The sequence below is a fragment of the Tupaia chinensis genome, unplaced genomic scaffold, assembly GCF_000334495.1.
Source record: "Tupaia chinensis unplaced genomic scaffold, TupChi_1.0 Scaffold000575_1, whole genome shotgun sequence".
In the NCBI taxonomy this organism is placed as follows: Eukaryota; Metazoa; Chordata; class Mammalia; order Scandentia; family Tupaiidae; genus Tupaia; species Tupaia belangeri.
The window spans coordinates 2795673-2805393 of record NW_006160089.1 but is presented as its reverse complement, the minus strand read 5'-3'; the positions used below and the strand labels follow the sequence as shown (position 1 = coordinate 2805393).

The following is a 9721-nucleotide window of genomic DNA, read 5'->3' as shown; positions in this document are numbered from 1 at the left end:
GGCTGGGGGGCTGGCGGGGTGACGAGGCAGACAATGAGTCGGTGGAGGTGGGTGGTTTTGGGGAGCTGGGCTGTGACGAATAGGGACTTAGGATGGGCGAGGGAGCAGGGTTCGGGTTTGGGGAACACCGAGTCCCAGGACTGCTTGGTCTTGGTAAATAGGGGAAGCGGCATACCGCGGTCGGAAGGTCAGGTGTGGTCTTGGCGAACCTGTGGTCCCTGAGGTAGCACGTTTAGTTCCTGCCGGGCACAGTAGGGCTCGGAGACGTGTTCTCGTATGTGACTTCCAGTGACTGTCATTTGTTTGGTCTGTAGACTGACTGGCACAGTGGAGAGACCACCTCGAAAACGTAAAAGCAGGTAAGGCAGTCGTCCTGTTTTGCTTTGCGTTTTTCTGTTTGCTTGGCTGCACCTGTGCCATGCTGCATAATTGTACTCCGTCGGTAGATGAAGTTTCTCATTTAGCTTTCTTTAATGACTGTAACTACATCCAAGATTTTTCCTTTGAGGACATCAGATTACTACCTCTGCACTCGTGTGTGTGTGTGTGTGTGTGTGTGTGTGTGTGTGAGACATGGATGATTGAGAAATCCTGTTTGTTTTTTTGTTTTTTTTTTTAGCCATAATTTCAAGTTCTCTACTGTTTGAAAAGCTGATGTTTATTGAACATCTGTGTGCCAAGAACTATGTGCAAGTGCTTGCTTTATGTCTGCCATCTCCTGTAATTCTTGAAGTTCCCCAAGAGAGTATGTAGAATCATCACTATCTTGTAGAACAGAGAGCGGAGGCACAGAACGACCAAGTATTTAGCCAAGATCACACTCCTAATAAATGATAGAACCAGGATTTGAACACAAGCAATTTGACTCTGGAGCTTAAGCTCTTAACCAATATACATTTAGTAAATGTCCGGTTGGAAATAGGTTTCCTTACTGCTTTATCTTTTTTATCATTGTACATAAGAGTCGATACACTGAAATGCTTGAACCTTAGGAAAAGAAATAGAAATAAAGGGCTTAAATAGGGCACCGTCAAATGAGTTATTCCTTGAGTAACGGTGAAAAGGATATGCTCATTCCACAAACATTTTGAGCACATTCCATGTGTCAGGTACTCCGTAGCAATTCTGTGTAGTCATTAAAAGATTCGTTTTTCAAGAGATTGGCCTTGGCCTAGAGAAAGTAAGCTACAGTAGTGAGGATGTGACCAGTGGGACTACTTACATAGCTACTGCTTGTCAGGTTACCCTTGTTAATACACAGAAAACCTCTACTAGGTGGAAATGATGTGCTGAGGGGGAAAATGCCACTTGGCAAACTTGACCATCCTCTAGGCTTGTACTGTCCAATATGGTAGCCATATGTAGCCTTTGAATATCCAGACTCTGGCTAGCATGACTGAAGAACTGAAAATTGTATTTAATTGTAATTAAATTTACAAACTGATACATACTGTATTTGATCACTTATTTTTTAAAAGAATTAGTTAACCTTATTTATTTTAATTTGACTAAAGAGGGACAGAGTGAGAGAGAGAGAGTGAGACAGCACGCCACTAGATCCGATCCGGGACTCAAACTGGTATCGACCATGTGGGAGTCCAGCGCTCTTAACCACCATGCGACTTGGTGGTGATCACTTAATAAACTTTTTTTTTTTTTTTTTTTTTGAGAGGTTTTTGCTATACGGTACATGTGTTCTCCAGCAAGACAGAGACAGACAGAAAGTGAGAAATCACCCCCCAGGGGGATGGCCATGCTATAATCCCTTTTCCTCCATTCTCCTCTCAGGATCCTGGGCACGTGCACACACACACGCCTGGCGTGAGTTTAAGCCACGGGTCCGGGACTCGAACTGAGGTCGATTACATGGGAGTCCAGCGACATAGTCATTACACCAACTACTTGTCCCACTTATTAACAAACGTTTAAATATGTATCAATAGTTTTAGTCAACTGGGTGTGTGAATTCCTTTTCAAATTTTTTGAAATCTAGATGCACATCAAATATTTTCAGTGAAGGGAACCAGCAGTTAGCGTAATGGCTATGTCGCTGGACTCCCACGTAGTCGACCGCGGTTCGTGTCCCGGACCTGGTGGCTTAAAACTCACGCCGGGCACGTGTGCGTGCGTGCCCGCCCAAGATCCCGAGAGGAGAATGGAGGAGAAGGGATTGCGGTGTGACCATCCCCCCTGGGGGGTGATTTCTCGCTTTCTGTCTCTATGTCTCTCTCTGTCTGTCTGGGCGAGCGCACGCGCCCTACAGTGAAAATCTCTCCAAAAAAAAAAAAAAATATTTTCAGTGAACATTTAATGCCTGAAATATGATATGTATAGAATACTAGATTTCAAGTTTTAGTATAAAAAAATGCACAGCAAATTTGATATTACTAGTTTTTTTACATTGATTACATAGTAAAATAATAGTTATATTGAATTAAATAAAATTATTGTTGGGGGCCAGACAGTGGCATGGTGATTAAGGTGACTGGATCCCACGTGGATACCTGCACAACTTGAATCTGGGACCTGGTGGCCTGAAAAACACTGAGGACATGTATGTGTACATGCCCAAAATTCTAAGAGGAGAATGGAAGAGTAAGGATTGCTGTGTGGCCATCCCCCTTTGGGGATGCTGTCTCACTTTCTCTCTCTCTCTGTCTCTCTCTCTCTGGTGAGTACATACACATTTGAGCAAATTAAAAAGAAAAGACTACTACTAAAAACTGAACAGTTGCCAAATGTATGATTTTTGTTTTGGATAGTTGATTTTAAGTCATTTTTTTTAAAAATTAATTTTAATTTGATCAGAGAGGGACACAGAGAGAAAGTGAGAAAGCAAGCCACCATGTCTGGGAATCGAACCATGGTCAGCCATGTGGGAGTCCAGCTTCCTTAACTACCACGCTGCCTGCCGGTCCATTTCTTTGTGTTTATTTTTCCCAACACTAAAACTTACTTCCTTAGTTCATTTTTGTACCTCTGGTACTGAGTGGGAGCTCAATAAACTTGAACCAATAAATGAATTGATGGCAAGAGGAGTTAATAAGAGATGGGGTTTTGGTGGTCCAAAGTAATGTGATTTAATGCTTCTGATAAATTGTACAAGAGATTAACGATTAGGAAACCTGATCTCTATGTAGTTTTGGAAAGTTCTGAAGCATTCGATGTGTCTGTTAATACTGGGTTGAATTAGAGAATCTGTTCAGGTCCTATTAAGGATAAGACCTATTTGTTTAGGTAGGATTTACATTGATTAAAGCTTTACTGTATGATGTGGGGAGTGTTTTGAGTGTTTTGTTTGTTTATTTTAGGGATAGGGTCTTGGTATATTCTCCAAGCTATCCTTGAAATACAGGTGCATGCCACCTTGCCTTGCTTAGGGACTTTTTTGTTTTTTATTGGTTGCATATTTAGAGCAAATGGAGGAATTGGCAGGTGGCATGGTGGTTAAGGGCTCTGGACTCCCACATGGCTGACCGTGGTGTGAGTCTTGTACCTGGTAGCTTGTTTTCTCACTTTCCCTCTCTTTTCTCTCTCTCACTCTGTCCCTCTCTGGTCACATTAAAAACATAAATAAATAAAGCTTAAAGATAAGTAATTCTTTATAAAAATAAAAATAAAGCCACTAGATCTAGGCATTTTGATGATATATGTAATCTGCTTAAGAAACATTTGAATGCTTTCTAATTCTTGGTTCTAGGTTATATAGACATCATTGAGGTAGGGCCCCAATGGGGAAAACTCATGTATTAGTTGGGAAAACAGACACTGAAATATAAAATGGCTATGCTTATATATAAAGATCTATACAATATGTACAAAATATTTATGATAATTTCCCATGCTTTTAGGGCATTTTCCACAGACATTCACCTGGGCTCTAAAGGTTTAGGACATTAATTTTGGTCTAGGTTTGACTCCTGAAATGACAGAGGTGAGAGTGGAAGCCTGGTGTAGACAGACTGTTGATAAGGTCTTTGGTGAACTGAATTTGGCACCTGAACCAAGGCACTGTCAGGTATGGAAAGGAAGATAGTTTTTGTTTGTTTTGTTATAGGGTGTGTGCACTCACTCAGAGAGAGAGAGAAAGAGAGAAATCCCCCCAGAAATCATGCCCCAAGGGCAAATGGGTATGCTGCGGTTTCTTCTGCATTATCCTCTCAGGAATTTGGGCATGCACGCACGCATGCCTGGTGTGTTTTTCAAGCTACTGGGTCCAGGACTCGAACCACACAGTGAGCCATATGAGATCCAGCCACTAACCTCTGCACCACCTGCTGGCCCAGAAAGTGATTTTAAGAGCTTGGACTATGATGTCAGTCTAGTGGTTCTCAACTAAAGGAACATTGTCTCCTATGGGACATTCCATTGCTGTCTGGAGGTTTTTTTGAGTTGTTACAATGTAGTGCATCTTAGCGTGTAGAGTGCAGAACCAACTCCTAATGTAAGCATTATGCGGCTCAAAATCCCAGTAGTGCTGAGACTGAGAAATCCTGGACTAGAATTTAGACTCCAGCCCTTCCAAATATTAGCTTTGGGGTCGTAGGGAAGTATCTAACCTGTGCATGTGTTCATTCTTCTGTAAAATGTGGGTAATGGTACTACCTACCTGGTGGGATGACTACCTTTCTTTAATGTATAGCTTTCTGATGCAGAGGCTTTGCCTACGCTCTTTGCTGTTATATTCCCAGACTGGAATAATGCCCTATAATGGGTCCTCAGTCACTTTTTGTAGGATGACCCAGTGAATGTCATAGTGAGAGGATTCAATGAAATGATGCATGTAAAGTACATGGTACAGTTAGTAACCAGATAGACAGTAAGGACTCAATAAATGATAGCCGTGACTATTACTATTACTAGTTTAAGTATTTTTGTTTTGCTTTACTTTCTAATCTTTTTATGTTTTTTTTTTTTTCTTTTTTTGGAGAGTTTTTTGCTATAGGGCAGGTGCGCTCACCAGAGAGAGACAGAGAGATAGAAAGTGAGAAATTACCCCCCAAGAGGGGATGGCCACGCCGCAATCCCTTCTCCTCCATTCTCCTCTTGGGATCTTGGGCACACACGCACATGCGCCACTAGGTTCAGGACTCAAACTGTGGTCAACTACATAGGAGTCCAGTGACATGGCCAGTATGCTAACTGCCGGTCCTCTTTTTATGTTTTTTTTTTTTTTGAAGAGGTTTTTGCCTGGGACCAGCAGTTAGCATCTTGGCTATGTCTCTGGACTCCCACGTTGTCAATCGCGGTTTGAGTCCCAGACCCAGTGGCTTAAAACTCACACTGGGCGCGTGTGAGTGTGTGCCCAAAATCCCGAGAGGAGAATGGAGGAGAAGGGATTGCGGCGTGGCCACCCCCCCGGGGGGGGTAATTTCTCACTTTCTATCTCTCTGTCTCTCTCTGGTGAGCGCACCTGCCCTATAGCAAAACCCTCCCCCCCCAAAAAAAAGAGGTTTTTGCCTTAGGTACATGTGCAGGGGGGTGGGGGAAGATAAGAGACAGAGACATGAGAGAGAAACACCTCCCCCCTCCAGGATAGCTGTGCTACAATCCTTTCTCCTCCATTCTTCTCCTGGGATCGTGGGCGTGCATGCACATGTGCCGTGCATGAGTTTTAAGCCACTAGGTCCAGGACTCCAACCACAGTCACCATGCGGGAGTTCAGTGATGTAAGCACTGCGCCATCTACTGGCCCCCTAATCTCTTTCTTTCTTTTGAAATTTGTTATAGGATGCATGCACTTGCTAGAGGGAAACAGAAAGAGAGATAAAATGAGAAAGTACCCCTCATGGGGAACTTCTTCAGTCTCCTCAGGATTTTGGACATGCACATGCATGTTCTCAGCATGTTATTCAAGCTGCCAGGTCCAGGACTTGAACCAGGCAGTCAACTATATGTGATCCAGCTGCCTTAACCACCATGCCACCAGCTAGCTCCCTTCCAGGCTTTTTAAACATCAGCTTTATTGAGGTATAAGTTACCTATAGTAAACATTCACCAATTTTAAGTATGTCATTTTATGAATTTTGACAAATGTGTATGGTCATGTAACAACTCACTACAGTCACAGTATGGAACATTGCCATTGTAACCGTGTCCACTCCCACGTTTCCTCATGTTTCATTGCACTCATGGCCCTGGCAACCACTGATCTTTTTTCCTATTGTTATAGGTTTTCCTTTGCTAGAATTTCATATAAATGAAATCATCCGGTGTGTGGTGTTTTGTGTCTAGCTTCTTTTTCTTCTTCTATTTTTTAAATAATTATTTCTACTTTAACATTATTTATTTATTTTTGGGAGGTTTTTGCTATAGGGCACGTGTGCTTGCCAGGAAGACAGAGAGAGACAGAGAGACAGAAAGCGAGAAATCCCCCCCCCCCCACTTGCTGCACTGCAATCCCTTCTCCTCCATTCTCCTCTCAGGATCTTGGGCACACACACACACCTGGCATGAGTTTAAGCCACCGGGTCTGGGACTCGAACCACAGTTGACTACATGGGAGTCCAGCGACATAGCCATTATGCCAACTCCTGGTCCCGTATTTATTTTAATTTGAATGGAGAGGGACAGAGTGAGAGAGCGGGAAGGAATGTGAGAAAGCAAGTCACCAGGTTCCGTATTCAAACTGCCGTCGGCCCTGTGGGAGTCCAGCACCCTTAACCACCATACCACCTGCCGACCCCGTGTCTAGCTTTTTACACTTGGCATAATGCTTTTGAGATTCATCCATGCTATTGTGTGTGACTGTCATTCTTTTTCGTGGCCGAAGAGCATTCCATTGTGTAATTTGACCACCGTTTGTTTATCTGTTTACTTGTGGATGGGCATTTGGCTCATGTCTGGTTTGTTTCTATAATTTTCTTCTCATTCGTGATGGTTTGCCTGTGCATGCATATGAGAGTGACAGAGTGAGAGAGACATGAAGCACCGTCCGTGGGTTTTGATCATGTCATGATTCCCTTCCTCCAGTCCTTCAGCCCACTGGATCTTGAGCACTAGCATCTTTCATGCTGACCAGGTCAGGGATTTGAGCCACGGTCGCCATGTAGGATTAGGCTTCTCTTGAGCAGTGCATCGCTGTGCCAGGGAGCCAGTTGTTTCCATTTTGGCTATTATGAATAAAACTATTATGAACATTTGGGTCTTTGTTTGGTCATATGTTTTCATTTCTCTTGGGTAAATGTTTAAGAGTAGACTTGCTGGGTCTTACGGTAAATGTAGTTTACTTTTGTTTAGAAAAAGCTGGACTGTTTTCCGGAGTGGCTCTGCCAGTTTGCATTGCCACTAGCAGTGCGTGAGATTCCATTTGTTCTCTATGCTCACCAGTACTTGGCATATCATCTTCTTTAAAATAGCTGTATTGAGGTGTGACTGCATATGGCAAACTACATGTTTAAAGTGCACATTTTCATAAGATACCTTTAAAACCAATATTGTTGTTTGCCAATCTGTGGACGTACAGTGGTGCTCACTCTGTGTTTTAACTTGCCTCTCCTTGATGACTAATGAAAGCCACTATCTTTTCATGTAATGAATTGCCATTCTTACAACTTCTGTGATGTGTCCAAATCTTTTGCCCACTTGGTATCAGCGTTTGTCTTCTTACATAATTGGAAGTGTTTTTTAGGTCTTCTGGAATTACATTCTTTTTTTTTTAATAATTATTTTATTTAACTTTATTTATTTAATTTGACCAGAGAAAGACAGAGCGAGAGAGAGAGACAGAGAGAGAAAGGAAGCTGCCAGGTCTGGGACTTGAACCGCAGTTGGCCATGTGAGAGTCCAGCACCCTCAACCACCATCCCACCTGCAGGTCCCTGGAAATACATTCTTTATCAGCTATATGTTTTGCAGGTACTTTTTTCTATGTGTGGCTTGCCTTTTACTTTTCTTCAAATATGTTGAGGAACTTTTAGCTTGAATAATAGGTTGGATGGGAACTGTTTTCATTGAGACAGTAGGTAAAGGATCAAGAGCAAGTTCGAAAGGGTAGGAGTGTGAGTTTGAATTTGTATGGAGTGTAAAGCGGTTTGATGACGTATCTCCAGTCAGGAAGGTAAAAGTATGTATAGATCTGTTGCTGGGCAGAGAGATTAAGGTTCTAGGTGCAGTTTCTGAAATTATCAGCCAATAATGGTGCTCCAAGTGATGAAGATGAACGAAATACCTTTGAGAGAGCATGTTGAATGAAATGAGAAGAAATAGAATTTTACAGTAACATGTGTGGAAATAGACCAGACAGCTTCCTGCCTTTTCAGTGTTAACCTCTTTCTCTGCAGTATTTTCTGCCTGATGCAGGGTCTTTCTATAATGTTTGTCTCTAGAAAGTAGATCTCTGGGGGCTGGTGGGTAGCATGGTGTTAAAGGGTGCTGGAATCCCACATAACTGACCGTGTGGTTCGAGTCCTAGACCTGGTGGATTGCTTTCTCACTTTCATTCTCTCTCTCTGTCTCTCTGGTCAAATCGGAAAATAATAATAGTAATAAATAAAAAGTTAAAATATGAAATAAAATAAAATCTTAAAAAAAAAAAGAAAGAAAGAAAGTAGATCTCTATACTCCAGTGAGAAATTAAGATTCTGGAAGTAGTTAATAGAAAACTAGGAGGATATTTTCTAATCTACCTGAAACAGGGCCATCCTGTAGTTACAGAGCTTCTTTGTGACAGTGTTTCCTCAGCAGCATCCTTCCAGCAATGCAGGAGTTTGAGTAAAGCTGTCTGTGTAGCACGTGTCAGTGAAAACCTAGGGCAGAATGCCAAAATGGAGTTCTGTGAGAGCAGACTCTGCATGGGCCAAGATAGCCTGGTCAAAGCATGCAGCATTTTTCTGGTAATATTTCACTCAAGATGAGTCAAGCAGGGATTTCGAAGGGTGTTCAGAAGCAGCCCAAAGGTTCCTTGGACTAATTCAAGGGCTTCTGGGAGGGTGAAGTGCCAGGAGTGGCCAGAAGGAAGTCACTAGGTTAGTTTTTAAGGCTCCACTTTTATGTATCTATGTGTATTATTATTACTATTTTTTGAGAAGTTTTTACCTTAGGGTGCTTGCACTCACGAAAGAGACACACACAAACACACACACACACACACACACACACACACACACACAGAGACAGACAGTAAGAGGGAAAGTGAGAAATCCCCCCCGGGGGTTGGTTGTGCTGTAATCTCAGGATTTTGGGCATATGTGCAGACAAGTCCAATGTGATTTTCAAGCTACCAAATCTGGACTTAAACCATGGTCAGCTGTGTGGGAGTCCACAGGTTTTTGCCTTAGGGTGTATATGCTCTCTAGAAAGAGAGACAGGCAGACAGAAATTACCCCCCAGGGGGATGGCTGCACTGCAATCCCTTCTCCTCCATTCTCCTCTCGGGATTTTGGGCACACACACACACACACACACACGCGTGTCCAGCATGAGTTTTAAGTCACCGGGTCCGGGACTTGAACCACAGTCAACTACATGGGAGTTCAGTGACATAGCCATTACCCCAACTGCTGGTCCCAACTAATCAGGTTTTAAAGATACTTGGGCTCAGCCATGGTGGTGTGGGGAGTTGGGAGCTGGTGTGAGTACTGCAGCCGTGTGCGAGGCCCTGGTAACGATGCTGGGTTGATCTGAGCATGGTGGATGTCTGGGATCTTGCCTGGATGGAAGACTGGGAGTAGATGACGGCGTGGTAAGGTTCTGTAGAGGATATCTGCCTCTCTCCTCTCTT

At 43.0% G+C, this 9721-nt stretch overlaps 1 protein-coding gene across 1 annotated transcript in view; it reads left to right on the top strand.

Moving 5' to 3' along the window:
* Positions 1-251: 251 nt before the first annotated feature.
* The window catches only part of SCAI (suppressor of cancer cell invasion), a gene marked incomplete in the record, with an annotated part of 155686 nt that continues 146216 nt past the window's right edge, over positions 252-9721 (top strand). Inside the window, 1 exon segment of the mRNA XM_027775599.1 lies at positions 252-359.